This window comes from Hemibagrus wyckioides, linkage group LG22, assembly GCF_019097595.1.
Source record: "Hemibagrus wyckioides isolate EC202008001 linkage group LG22, SWU_Hwy_1.0, whole genome shotgun sequence".
Lineage (NCBI taxonomy): Eukaryota > Metazoa > Chordata > Actinopteri > Siluriformes > Bagridae > Hemibagrus > Hemibagrus wyckioides.
In genome coordinates, this window is record NC_080731.1 from 11,046,028 (window position 1) to 11,061,386 (window position 15,359).

At 38.8% G+C, this 15,359-nt stretch overlaps 1 long non-coding RNA gene across 2 annotated transcripts in view; it reads left to right on the plus strand.

Annotated features, from left to right (window-relative positions):
* The first annotated feature begins 1,167 nt into the window (after window positions 1-1,167).
* Window positions 1,168-15,359, plus strand: part of LOC131343090 (uncharacterized) — a 28,615-nt gene continuing 14,423 nt past the window's right edge. Inside the window, exons 1-5 of one of the 2 annotated variants that reach the window (XR_009203104.1) lie at window positions 1,168-3,397; window positions 3,492-3,549; window positions 3,718-3,790; window positions 3,965-4,012; window positions 10,878-13,928. This is a non-coding gene — a long non-coding RNA (uncharacterized LOC131343090). Of the gene's footprint in view, window positions 3,398-3,491; window positions 3,550-3,717; window positions 3,791-3,964; window positions 4,013-10,877; window positions 13,929-15,359 lie in introns of those variants that run through there. The other variant, XR_009203103.1, reaches the window with a different exon arrangement.

Below are 15,359 nucleotides of genomic sequence, written 5' to 3' on the forward strand. Positions count from 1 at the left end.
TTTCAGATGTTTTCAGTTTGCATGGAATTGGGCTGAAATCCTGTAAACGGCTTAAGAACCTGCATGAAGAAAAAGCAGGCTGCAGTTTCAATAACGTGACGATTATTCATTAAAACAGAAATATTATTTCACAACATGAAGTGGTAGCTTGATTACTTGCTGTATAATTGTGGGACTTGAAACAACAACAACAACAACAACAACAAAACCCTAACAATTGACATGAGTTGTAGACGCTCTGGTTTGGATATCCGCAGCTACAGATAAGCAAGAGAGCAGTTATTGATTCAAATTAATTAATCCACTTACGAACGGGGGATTCACAGGCTCAGAAGTGGCTTAAATAATCCTTACAAATTAAACCAGTAAATTTGTTGCATTTAATGATACTTATTTAATGAGTGATACTTGATTACTCGTGTAATTAAATTGCAAGGAAGTGTGAAAACGTGAAGCATTAGTATGCAGAATATACAGTATTGGGAATGGATAACCTAAATAACATTTGCTGTTAATTAATTTTGCGTTATAGACGAAGCTACTGCAAAATTGGAGTAATTACATTTTGGACGGTTTTGAGCAAGGACAGCTGTTCTGAGAAAAAAAATGACAATAATACAGGGTACAATTTAGTCAACATTATGCATTAATGTCTTAATGTCTTCTGGCAAAGACATAAATGCAAAAGAAATGTTCGTTCGCAGTCAAAACCTGAACTGTTAAATCTCGATAAGTGATATACAACTGCAGCAGTTCCGAAAGACAAGCCTGGATTTTTATTAAGTTGGCTGCAAAATAAACTACATCCTTTATTACTTCTTTTTCTTATTACTTTAAATCTTTTGTGACAACCATACCGCAGCATCCAGGGTTAATCCGAGTAGAGTATGTAAAGATAATCCTACTAACACTTATGTCTTTCTGAATTAAAACGCTCGCCTGTCAAACGCCAGCACAAATGCCAAGACGAGAAAATGACAGATGTAAAAAAAAATATATATATTTATATATATATATATATATATATATATATATATATATATATATATATATATACACATATATAAAACATAGAAAAATGGAAGTTTTAATGATGGTTTGCTATCAGTGAGTTGCTGTGTGAGTTAAACTCCTACACATAACATTTAAAACCGGTTAGTGATTGGACTTCATGCTGACTGTCATTTATTTCTATTAAATATGATGCTTAAATGATAAAAAAGGAAGGCGTATCATTTCTCTCATGTATACCATTTCCTGTCTCAGGAAGCATCCAAAGAAAAGAAGTATTCATATTTTCCAGATAAATAGATTCTTTTCTCTTTTTTTTCAAGAAACAAACTAACAAAAAATTCATAGAAACTCATTTGACAGAGCAAGAAAGCTGTGATATCTCTATCCAGTGCAGCCAAGAGAAATTTAGATAGAGATAGATGCTGACCTAACCAGCCGGAACATTCCGCACAGCCTTGATGACATACCTGCCTTTTATCATGACAGCAAACAGCAGTTTCTCGAGGCTAGGCTCTCCTGGGGCCGGGCACAAATCAGCCTTGACGTGATCAGCCCATGATCTTTCTAGAAGTACAGTGCTGACATCCTCACAAGAGCGTCCACTAGCTTGCAGAGGAGAATAGTTTTTGAATGTTGCTTCTGGGCATGCTGTAGGCCATGGACAGGTAAAGCAGAGGGCCGGATGACACTCTGGAGTCCTTCTGGCAGATGTCACAGAGACAGTGTGATGGCTAGAGATGCACAGAAGAAACACATGAGCTGTGAAACAACACCATGTTCAAGTGTACAGCCGAGGAGCGTAAACATGCCAGATGATTATTTTTGCTCCTTTAGGGTTTGTCTGTGGCTGTAATGCAACAGTACTGTCTGTATTTGTATTTGTGTAACTGCTCCAAAAATTCATATCTGTATCTGCATTTAGATTTTAACCAGAAGTGGGCGTGGCCTGACTTGAAACGCTATCAGAATGGTGTCTCTTGGTGTGTCGTCTCACTCAGATTTCAGAGTCTTCGCTCGAGTTCAGAACCTGAGATGTGCACAGGACTGTTTTTAATCCTTCTCACTGTTCTATTTTGGTTTGTAGCTCCCCAAAATATTTTTTAACAAATTTAGTTTCCCAAAATAAAAACAAACTGGTAGCCGAATTTAAACCACCATGACCATGACCAGGCAGATACTACTCTACAAATAATAAAAATATCTACATAGTATTTATATCTATATATTTCCTCTTATTATCATAAAATAAACCAAATCTTTATAATAATATTAAACATTATATTTAGCTTAATAGAATCTAAAACATGCTGCCTAACCTTATATTTGTTTTGTAATAACATCAAAAAAGTGAAAAATACTATAAATCTGCCTATATTGAAGATATTTTCACTTCCTAACGTATTTTTTTGCAGTGTAAGGACCTCTGTGGTCTTTGTTTGAGCCTGATACATGACCTCTAGCTGTATGCTTATTCAACCGTCCATCTGTGGTTTCAACCATGTGAAACTTTCTGAGGAAAAAAAAATAATAGATCATCTTCTATTTATATTCGTATCTGTTTAGAACATATCTATTTCAATTTGAATAACGTATTTTTTCTGTATCCCTAAACTATATCGTAAGTTCCTCCTAATAATGAATGAGATCCAAATCGTTGCATGCTGTAGGTGTAAGTGATAACACAATCTAACTGACTACATTTTATCTAAAAGAAGAAGAAGAAGAAGAAAAACCGCCTCAGTCCACACCAGTTTTTTTTTTTTTTAAATGAGATACGTACCCTTCTTCACTTTTAAAGGACATTGCACTTGTCTAAATGAATGCTTCCTGCTCATGCAGGAAGTAAAATACAGCAATTAGCATGCTGCCTCTCCACATGTCTCTTAGCTAAAGATAAGACGTGCTGGCAGCACAGCAGGCCTCTAATTCCCTCATTCACTTGTCTCTGGTCTCACTGATTATGGATCTATCCTGTAACTTAACCTGCATCTTTCTCCCAGCAAGACAGCCGTCCAATGAACAGCCCTTCCTCCACACATCTCTTCTTCCTTTCTTTCTTCCTAAACAACTTCCTTTCAGCTGCTCGTCTTTGAATGTGGCTACGCTTCACATCTGGCAAAAACAATCCCGAGCGGCTTAAACAAGAACAACAAGAAGCAGCACGATGCTCTTGAAATGATATGAAGCTATGAGCGTAGACGGTCACGAATATCTGCTAGAGAGACATGGCTGGAGCTTGAAGGAGGAGGCTGAGGTGGAAATCATAGCATGGCCCAAGGCGAGCAACACCACAACACACGGAAACATTTTGCCCCCTGATCTCTGCACTCTCAGAAAGAGTGGTGGGACGCTCCAGGGCAAGGACGGCTCAGCAGGAGGAAAAGTATGGAGAGGTCAACGCTTAAGGTTTCCTCTGTATCTTGTTCTTCCTTCCTTTATCTACATTTGTTCCATTTTTCATCTTGTCCATCTGATAGGGTTCAAAAAGAGAAGCGAAGAAAAAAAATACAAACCAAACATTGTGTTCCTAATCAGGTAAGAAAATTCTACAATATTTTTAAATAAATTTTAAATAAACTTTAGACCTCAAGGTTTTTTTCATTTATTATTTATATGTTCACACACACACACACACATTTACTGATTATTTTTACTGTCATGGAGCAGGTAAATTGCACTTTAATTATTATTTATTTTTTAAAGGAAGTCTCTCTGAAGAAATGTTCACCGATTTTAAGAGCATTCCGGAAATAAATGATACACAGAAAGAAAGCAGGTGAGACTTAATCTGGCGGTAACTTACAAATACATATCTAATTCAATATCTAATTCTAGTTCAATATCTAATTAACTGTTTTGTTTGTTTTGTTGTTTACTGATGATTTAAATGAACATTCTGGCCCAGAATATATCAAAGTAATTCTGCTTTCGTTTTTATTTCTATTTCTAGAAGAAATCGTTCTGAAGAGATCCCCACTGGTGGAGTACCACATTCCTGGTGAGGTTTCAGTGACATCACCTAGGTTCTGTAAACTGTGAAATCTCGCTCTTTATGATGGTATAGATGTACACAATATGTGGTAATGAGGTAGTGAGATGATGCACATAGAGCATGTGCTGTATACATGGATATAGCTAACTTTAAGTCTCTTATCAGTCTGCTTTTCACCGAAGTGGAACCTGCTTCAAAGAGTGACGTAGTCCTGCGTTGCTTGTAATGAGGGTGTATTGGTTTTTAACGAGGACTGCATAAATAGAGACAAGGACGGCAGCCTTTGAGTCGCAAAACAACAAGGGATAAAGTGGAGCTCGGCGCAGACTATGGAACCCAGTGGGATTCACACACTGACATGCTCACACTTCCACACACACACACACACACATTCACTTGCTTGTTCAAGTGTGGGAGCGGTTACAAGTGTGCAAAGAGAAGCACAGTGCAAACTCGCCTACGGGTGCTTGCTAAAGATGTAGTTGAATTCTCTTGCTGCCAAATAAGACCCCGTTGGATGGTTTCTAAACGCGCATACACACAACACAAATACACACACACACATACACAACCGCTATGCGGCACTTGGTACAAAACTTGCTACAAGAAAAAAAAAATGTTCGGAAACATGTGCTCTTAAAAAACAAGTCAAAGTGTGGCTGAGCGTCCCTTGCGAATAAAGCCCTGTTGGGCTCCTGTAGAGAATTCGCGCCAGTGCCGAAGCCTGCTTCCATCCGTCAACACTCCTGTGCACCTGGAAGGTTCAGAGACCCCATTCACCGCAGCCACGACCTGTCCCTCGCAATCGTGCTTTGACTCGAGTCTTCTGCCACACTTTTGAGAGCGCACACCTGGCCCAAACCACATTTTACGCTTAAATAATCAGTTCGTTTGCACCGATTTAAGTCCCCAATGCCTGCGCAAGAGGCCAGATGCCCTGATCAGCTTTTTGAGGACATAGTCTCAAGTTTTTGCTAGCTTTGCTGCACTACTTTTCTCATAAACTTGGTTTGGACATATTGTCCAAAGAGGACTTATGGGAAATTTGAAGGGCATTTAACTGAGCAAACCAGCAAGCAGGAAAAAAACACTTACAGACATGTCCGGGCTTGTAAAGTGGAGGCCAATCTCATAATACCCAAGCACAGCTACACTGATCGACACTAATGTGTTAAGTACACGTTGAAGAGCTATCACTATACATGCCTTTGTGTGTGTCATATGATCACAACAACCATTTCACTCAACAACAGAAACACTGAAATGCTCAAAGATTTCAATAATCTCAAGTGAAAACAGAAACCGCCGATATTTTCAGCCTGGCTCTGGACTGAATTGTATGTGCTGCCAGCTGAATCTCACTACTGCTAATCACAGAAAAGGTCAGAGTAAAAATAAGGTGTGGCAATTTGCCAAGATGGTGTCTAGTGGCAAGGCTTTAGGTGGCCTTCTTGCCTCTGGGTTAAATTTACACACTGCGATTAATTGTGGCTTGTTTACTCAGGATGGAAAGGTGCCGCTACAGAATCGCATGCATCGCACAACTTCTCCGGCCGCAGTGCTGTGGGCTATGTCTTTGAGTTTAATGGGGCTGTGATAACTATCAAATGGACATGGATTACACACTATATCATTATACACACCATTGATTTTGCCCTTGCTTTGCCAGACAAGCAATATTATATGTCCAAAATGACCTTGCACAGAAATGCAAGCAGTGGTGTAGGTCCAATACAGGCTCACCAGTGTGTTCTGAGCATACTATTGCCAAGCCGTCTGAAACGTCATTGGTAGACATTGTATGCTTTAAGGACTGCATTAGGAAATGAATAGCGCCATTAATGAAAAGGAATAACTGATGACTTTTTTGAGAGCAAGTGTTTTGACATTAGAAAAAAAAGGAGCCTTATGAGCTGTTAGGTTTCACTTGTCATCAAAACCGTTCAATTGCAAGGATCTCTAGAGTATGTTAATTCTTTGGCAGTCACTTAATTACACTTTTTACTGCTTTGCTGTCACGGGTGAGGGTTAGAAGAGGTTTCGAGGGGAAGGTATAACAGATGTTTTTGTCTTCGATCCAATACGTTGCACTAAGAATTCTTTGTATGGATTGAGGACAGATTTCTCTACAATTGTGTATTGTTAGATATTATAATAATAATAATATCATGAAATGAATCATTTTCAATTCGAAAATCTAAACATATGTAATAATATATCCATCAGTCTATCCGAACAATTAATTTCCATGTGACCGGGTGCCTCAAATTTGATCGTCCAAATAAACAATATAGAATTTTTTTCTTTTTTACTTCGGATCTTTGCACCACATTTGTTAAAGGTTTTATTTTGCTCATGGTAGATATTTTTTCATTGATTGCCTGGTACTGTATTTAACTGACCGACAAGACAACATAGTAAATAGATGCACAATAAAAGTGATTACAGGTCAATAATTACTGTCTGTGGCTCTCGTGTCGATTGCCCATGGATGTAGTGTCTGATGTACCAGTGTACCTTTTTGAAAATCTTGCTGTCTCATCTGCACTGGGAGTTCTCCGGACACCGTTTGGGTTTGGTCCAGCGGTGTCGACAGAGATGTAGGCTTAATTGATTTCTCTTTGCTGGCCAGGATTGAGTGCGGGAACAATCTTGTGTCCTTTTTGCTGTATAGACAACTAGACACTGACATACTGGCCTTTGATCTTGTTGTAAATATTTAGTGCTTTTATAGGGTATTGAATGTTGTTGGTATTTGTCACTATTACAAAGTGCATACAGAGTATGTCGAGATTTGAGTATTTATTTTATTATATACTGGTCTCTAAGATTTTAGACTGATTAGTCCTAAAGGAGAAAACTTAGTACATTTACTATAGAATAAGGTGTGTTGATAAATCCTAGCATAGCATAGTGGGATACTGAAGCAAAAGTCTTCCCACAATAACTAGAGAGAATGTCTGATATCATTCCCTTAAGAGAGGACAAAAAGGAGAGGAGGGTGGATGATAGGCCTCTCTCTCTCTCTGTGTGTGTGTGTGTGTGTGGTGGGAGGAGGTACTCATGCAGCTATCCAAACTCATTTTAAAAATCTGAACTTCTTTTTCTTAAGTCAGCATTTCGAATCAGACCGTGTCTGCACCCAATTAACGCGCCATTTTGTAAAACGATAAATTTACAAATTCGACATACAGCCCCTTTTTCTCAGCAGAGATAGGGCCTAGCATAAGGGAGAGAAGAGCGAGGAAGATTTAAGAGCATTTCGCAGTGTCAAACATCTAAACCCATCGGGAACCTCGGCACAATTAGACCGGGTGAAGAGGAGGAGGAGGAGGAGGAGGAAGAGGAGGAGGGGGAAGGGGGTGCCAATGAGGATGTTCATGCGGGCGGCCTTATTTCTCTCTTACAGTAATGTGGTTATCGCGGGTGTCGCGGGTGATCCTTTTAAACGGTTTGTTTGCGGGGATAAAAAGCGCATGGAGGAAATAAACTTAGTTCTGGCTTAAATCTGCAAATCCTCGCTGGTCATGGAAGATGATCCCAATTTGCTTCTGAGCAGTGCTGTCAGATCTCACAATAATAAAAAAAAATTAAGATTTTAAGCACCAATTATGTTCGATTAATGTTGGAGTGCATGGACTGTGCCACAGCAGGCAGATGTTTGGGTTCTGTTGATCGCTTGTTTCACCTGATGAAGTGTGTTCCCTATGCAACAGCCACAAAACATTGCTTAATCCTTTCCCATGTTTACTTGTATCTGCAGTGCAATCATGCCATAAAGTGATTAGCACATTGACTCAATTGCCATCAAATTGAAATCTTCAGACTTGCGTGACATTCGCCCTAATTGGAGTTCATTTTAATTCGACATTCTTGACATTATTTATGGAAGTCAGTGAGCATCTTTTAAGAGTAAAATACTACTGATTAGGTCACACTCTACTATAAAAATGATCTGTTTCAGATCGAGTTGCAAAATCCTTATTTTGTCTCTATCCACCTTCGTTTCGGCAAACTCGGATTGTTTATTTAAATTAGTTTATGAAGATTTCTCTTCTCAAAAGTTAACAAACTAGACAAAACAACAGTAATAATGATCATTTATGACTGGAAATGGACTCATGAAAACTGATGCCTTAATGCCTGCATGTTAAGTTAGTTGTTTGTGTTATTGTTCTCAAATCATTGCTTTATACAGCTTCGAAATTTTCCTCAGCTTGGCAGTCAACTCGCAAGCTGAGAGCTGAGATCATTTTGTGTCGATATCAACACTTAGCTAAGATATTAACCTGATTAGACTCATTTGTTTCTCCAGACTAAGTGAACATTGGAAACCTAATTGCCTTGTGACTTGTAACTTACAGGTCTTAAAGGAAACTTACAGGACTTAAAGGATACTTTTAATAGATACTGACCACTGCAGACCGGGAACACCCCACAAGAGCTGCAGTTTTGGAGATGCTCTGATCCAGTCGTCTAGCCATCACAATTTGGCCCTTACCAAACTCTCAGTCACCTCAAACTCTTGATCATAGATAAATTATTAATGCAATGGCCACCTATATACTACATACATCTCTGTACATTGCTTAATGGAATTATAGTGCAGTAAATACAACACCATTTCAGATTTGGCTATCAGAACCTAAAAATAAAGCATGCCAGAAAATACTGAACTTGTTTAAACACCTTTTCCGAATAGAACCATCTAGTAGATAAAATAGTTCATGGGATATTAGACTTAAAAGTTTTGCAAGGAAATGACCAGAAAATCCAGTCACATTGTTACTGTGTTGATTATTTTGTCTAGCCTGAAGGCAGCTAACAAATGAAACGGAAGTTTTAAACACACACACACACACACAGAGACAGGAAAGAGCACTCTGGAGTCGAATGTGAGTCAAATGTGCATTTAAAAATAAGGTGCATAAAATGAAAATCTTAATTCTGGTCACTGTTGATTAGACTGATTCAGATTCATGATTCTGATCAGTAAGCAAAGTTCTAGCAACGTGAAAAGCATGTCCTGTTTCCTCGTAAGCCTTTATTTGTTGCCTGTACTATCATTACCCAATCCCCTGGAGCGTGAGCATCCACATCACTGACAGCTCTGCGAACCTCTGAGCATTAGAACTCAATGTTAAACTTAAAAAAAAAAAATTAAATACTTTGAGAAGATTATCCCACTGGCACCATAAGGAACATAACAGCTGTGTTGTGCAGGAACAACAGCGCAGCAGAAACAGCATCTCACCTATTATTTCACGCCATTTTACCCACATCCCTCTGATCAGCAGCACAAACAAACAGGAACACATGGAGATAAGGCCGCACAGCCAGAGCACAATGTGGTCTTGTTTGTTTTTCCACACTGTTGTTTGTCTTCTCCATAGCCTCGTGTTGATCTTTTCATTGTGCAAAAGTTTGCCTCAGATGACAATGTTGATGGCGGTTTTCCTCAATGTCGTGACGGGGTGCATTCAACGGTTTGGCAAAGGTGAAATGAAGTGGATTGTGGGTAGGTGATGAACATTAGTCTTATTTTTTCCTATGAATGATGATATAGTGGTGATTATTAACAGTATTGTGGACATGGAGCTGTTTCCTATTAGCACTGTTTGGAGTGAGCCTTTTAATAAATCAGAGTTTTATCCACGGGCTGACAGCTGATGTTAAACGTGTATTAAATACCTTATGTGAAATTAGAAAGCTCTATCCAGTGAGTTTACAGCAAAAAATACATTCATACATACATATATATATATATATATATATATATATATATATATATATATATATATATATATATATATATATGAACAATACATATTTATATATATATATAAACAACATTGTACTAAATAAAATAACCTAAAAAAGCAGTACAATCTCTTCTCTCCAAGTTGAAATGAAAGGAATGGACGAAGGAATAATTAAATTTAAAATAAATATTAATATATTTTATATAATATAATATTTTTAAATAACAGTTTATTATTTTATATAATATTAATTACATATTTACAGATATATTTATTTTAATATTTATATTAAGACAACATTGTTCTAAAAAAAACCTAAAAAGCATCCTCCCCAGCAAAGCCATTAAAAAAAATTAAGATATCACTGTCAGTGCGTGCTCCAGAAGGAAGTGTTCGAAACTTCCCTGCATGCATTTGTAAGTTTTTTTGGCAGCAACTCATGTTTGCCTTGAAGAGTCCCTGGTGCTGTTGAAGTGGCAGCAGGATGCTGGACCCACTGGAATCCTCGTTTGAATGCATGCATTCAAAAAGTAGCGAGCGCCCTTCACATGGCATCACGATGGCCATGGCCAGTCATCTGGCTGCCGGATCTCCATAAGACAGCTACTGTCTTGTGTGGTCTCCTACAGAAGATGGCATCCACATATAGCCATGTGCTGTCCACCTATCCGCATATTCACGCTGAAGAAACCACTGGCCTGCCAAGCGCATGTTCTCTAGGTTCTGCTGGCAGAAAAACAGGTCATCGTGTGATTTTATTTTATTTTTATTTATTTTTTTTTACGTTTAATGATGAGGATGTGTTGAGAGATTATGTTTATGTGATGTTTGTGATTTAATGCTATTATAAAATGGCTTTTTTTTCTAAACTGGGACTACATTTTATTTTTAAAGCACAAGTGAAATAATGCACCATGATTTTGATGCATGAAGCACCAGGATTTCAACACTTTACGATAAATCATTTTTAAAAAAAAAAACTTTTTACTTTTTCTTTATTATTTGGAATTTGTGCACATGCACAGTTGATGCTGATGATTAATGATCTATGCATCTTTTTTCCCCCATTTTCTCCCCATTTGAACCACCTGCCAATTTCCACCCACAAGACTGCTCACCCCATCACACATCAGCAACCACCCGAAGAAGATGAAGGCTTTCTCTGAGACACCTGAAACCAGGCAGCTGCATCTTTTCAAACTTCTGCTCTTGTTGTATCACACGGCAGCATAACAACCTCGGAGCAAAGCACTATCTGCCCCTTTCCCTATACATGACTTCACAGCCTAAAGAGAATAAATGCATCCAAAATCGGATTCTTGTATACTGCTCTGTGCCAGTTTATAGTATAAATAGTGTGATTAGTTTGTTCACACTGAAAATTCCAACAAGAAGAAGTGCACTTCATGATGGAAGTGTGGAATGTTGAACACTTCATGCACTCAATGCTCACAGCTTTGCTTGCATAGTGGAAGAGGGGCGGGGCTACCAAGCACTGATGCTGGATGAGAACAAATTTTCGAGATGGCTGAGGACACTCTGGTGTACAAGACGTCTTACAAATGCCTTTTAAATTAGCTCACACTGTCTGATTGAATTTTCAACAATATTCTGTATTCTGCTAAAGCTTATAGTATCACATTATGTGCATTTGATGTCACTGGCCATTGACTGTGAAACAGCTTAGTAAATATGTTTGAGTGCTCCATTTGAAAGTATATTTCCCTTTTAAAATTTAGAAAACTAGACACAAGTGTATAGTGTAAGTGCATAGTCTATCGTGTAGTCAGTTGGGACACAGCTTATGGCATCCCTCCCACCCAGACAGCTCAACCATGGAGCCTGCTACTAGGCCTGTGGTAAGATTTAAATTTGTGCCAAGAAAATGTACTTAGGCAAAAACTAAATGTTTACTTACAGCTTCTTCACATTTACATTTACAGCATTTGGCAGACGCCCCTATCCAGAGTGACTTACATTTATCTCATTTTTTTATACAATTGAGCAGTTAAAAAATTAAGGGTTAAGCTCAGCGGCAGCTTGGTGGTCCTAAGGTTTGAACTCACAACCATCCAACTGATTAACCACCATTATTGGGGACAATGGTGATTACTGATTGTTGGGGACAATGGTGATTAGTTATTTTAGGGACAGTGGTGATTAGCTATTATTGGGGACAATGGTGATTACTGATTGTTGGGGACAATGGTGATTAGTTATTTTAGGGACAGTGGTGATTAGCTATTATTGGGGACAATGGTAATTAGTTATTTTGGGGGGACAATGGTGATTAGCTATTATTGGGGACAATGGTGATTAGTTATTATTGGGGACAATGGTGATTAGCTATTATTGGGGACAATGGTGATTAGTTATTATTGGGGACAATGGTGATTAGCTATTATTGGGGACAAAGGTGATTAGTTATTTTTAGGGACAATGGTGATTAGTTATTTTGGGGACAAAGGTGATTAGTGATTTTGGGGGACAAAGGTGATTAGTGATTGTTGGAGACATTAGTGATTAGTGATTTTGGGGACAATGGTGATTAGTGATTGTTGGGGACAAATGTGTTTAGTTGTTGGGGACAATGGTGATTAGTGATTATTGGGGACAAAGGTGTTTAGTGATTGTTTGGGACAATGGTGATTAGTTACTGTTGGGGCAATGGTGATTAGTTATTGTTAGAGACAATGGTAATTAGATGGTTTTAGGTTTAATTGTGATTAGTTATTGTTAGAGACAATTGTAATTAGATGGTTTTAGGTTTAATTGTGATTAGTTAGTATTAGGGACAATGGTGATTAGCTATTTTTAGGGACAATGGTGATTAGTCATTTTTGGGGACAATGGTGATTAGTTATTCTTAGGGAGAATGGTGATTATTTATTATTGGAGACAATGGTGATTAGCTATTATTGGGAACAATGGTGATTAGTTATTTTAGGAACAATGGTGATTAGCTATTATTGGGAACAATGGTGATTAGTTATTTTGGGGGGGACAATGGTGATTAGCTATTATTGGGGACAATTGTGATTAGTTATTATTGGGGACAATGGTGATTAGCTATTATTTGGGACAATGGTGATTAGCTATTATTGGGGACAATGGTGATTAGTTATTATTGGCGACAATGGTGATTAGCTATTATTGGGGACAAATGTGATTAGTTATTTTTAGGGACAAAGGTGATTAGTTATTGTTGGGGACAATGGTGATTAGTGATTGTTGGGGACAATGGTCATTAGTGATTGTTGGGGACAGGGGTGATCAGTGATTGTTGGGGACAGGGGTGATTAGTGATTTATTCACATTGTATTTGAACTGTATTTTATATTTTAAGAAAGATTTAGAATATGGAGATATTTTTATTTGTATATTGAAGCTGAAACAAGACAGAACTCAGAATCTATTTTTTCCTCACCTACTATGTAATCAGATCATGATGCCAAATTTATTCACACATGCTATGGAGGAAATTATAAATATTTACCGTGTGCATGCAAAAACCCAAGGTGTACCAAGTGGTTTTGACAATCATTTCGACGATGTATATTTGGTTTTTCCGTGAATGAAGTGTATTTTTGCATCTCGCTGAATTTTCTGAACATTTTTTGATTTGTTTATCTGCTACACAGTGGGTTTAGATCCAGCCCCAAGGTAAGAAACTGGGAGCTCTGGTGTGATACAACTGGAAATACATGACATACTCAAATACCTCAAAGAATATTACACTGGGACAATTTTCAGACGGGTAAAGGCACTAAGTTGAACGAGTTTCCAATGAGATTTTCTTTCCCCCGTTCTATCTTAATATGGAGCAACCGTTGTGCAAGGAGAGAGAGAGAGAGAGAGAGAGAGGGAGGAAGGAAAAAAAGGCTTTCAGACATGTCTCGCAGCCATATAGATGGGTTCAGCATATAAAAGTTAACATAGCATATAATTCCACCACTCCCCTCTCCTCTCCTTCCCTGCGGGTGTGTGGAGAAAATAAGCATATTATCAAATTCAGCATAATTTCATGTATGCGTGAAATGGCCACCTCTTCTGGGAACACGGGGCCTAATGATGAGTGGCAGCCTTTTTGGCTTCTGTGGCACGGACGAGGACCCAACCAAAGGAGCACGACACACACCAGCCCCAGATGCTACTAACATTTCCACCAATTAAAAGCGCAGAGGTGAATGTCTCGCCAAAATGAGCACCAAGCACCAAAAATAAATAAATAAATAAATAAAACTGTGGCCTCGTCAAACAGAGTTTCTTTAGAAAAAGTCTCTTGAGGGACACCAGAGTCTGATGAAGAGCGGAGGATGGGGGAAATTACAGGGTCTTGTTGCTTGGTTACTTGGCAATTTGGGAACTTCATCAACTTCCAAGAAAGAAAGAAAAGACACAAGAAAGGGAAAAAAAGATTCCTCCCAATTGCCTCGCACAAGCTCGGCACATGGCACTGTGCTGGAAACACACTATCCTTTGTGTGACACTGTAATGTGTCCCTCCTATTTCCTGTGCTGAAGCCACTGACGCGTGTCCTGCTCTCGCTGCCTCTTCCAGTCTGCTGGAAGTACTTATTTGTCATTTCCTCTCTGGACTGGGGGGGACTCGATTCCATTCTCCTGACAGTTAACCAAGTGAAGGGTAAAATGATGAGGGGGTTCCAAAGTAAACACATTAACTGACTTTTCAGACGAGAAAGAGACCCTAAAAAACTGCCACTGCCCTCCTATGCATTGTTAAAAATGAGTCTCTTGAGGAATGATGCACATCTCTACCAGGGGGCATTCATTTTTAAACAAATAAAACCACTGCTGAACACAAGGATGTTGTTCAAGGTTACTGTAGATTTTTCTTCTGATTTAAGGAAGGTCTTTATTGTGTGGAAAAATTTATGGGGAGTTTATATTACTGAGGCGTTGCTGCAATATAATTCCTATTCTTTTAGCAGGTGCAAAGCCCTTTTTCCAACTAACAGCATTTCTGTGTAATCACTATCCCCCGAAATACAACAAACAACATCTCAAAAGAACAGCGACCCATATTGTTCAGCCCAGTCCTTGTTTTGCAGACAGGACATTGTTAGAGTTGTGAAATTCATTGTGGTCTCGCTGAGGCCTCCTCCTCTCCATCATCCTCATTAGTCCTGGAGCAGGGTTTGGGATAATGAGAAAGCAGAATCGAGGGTGGTGGCGTGGATCTGGCGGCCACTGCGAGGCAGCTCCAACATCCACATCCTGACAGCTCTTTCTGGATGATGGGCTGAGCGTAATTTGACGGCCTTGTGTATAAGTACACCATATTGTTTGGGAATTAAGTGCAGCGTCAAGGCCTGTAATTACACGCTTACAATAACGGGTTTTCAGAGATGCTGGAAATAGCTTGCAGGGTTCCGGCCTATGTTCCAGCCGCCGGCGAACTTCATAGCGATGGGCCGTGCTGACTTTCAAATGTCAAACGGTTCTTATTTTAGAAACAAAGCGCCTTCTTTTACCGCTTGCTGATGTGGGAGGGCAGAAGCCTATTGTTTAAGTGTTTCCTGATTACATTTACAACAAGAGACACAATGTGTGATCATTGCCACAGGAACT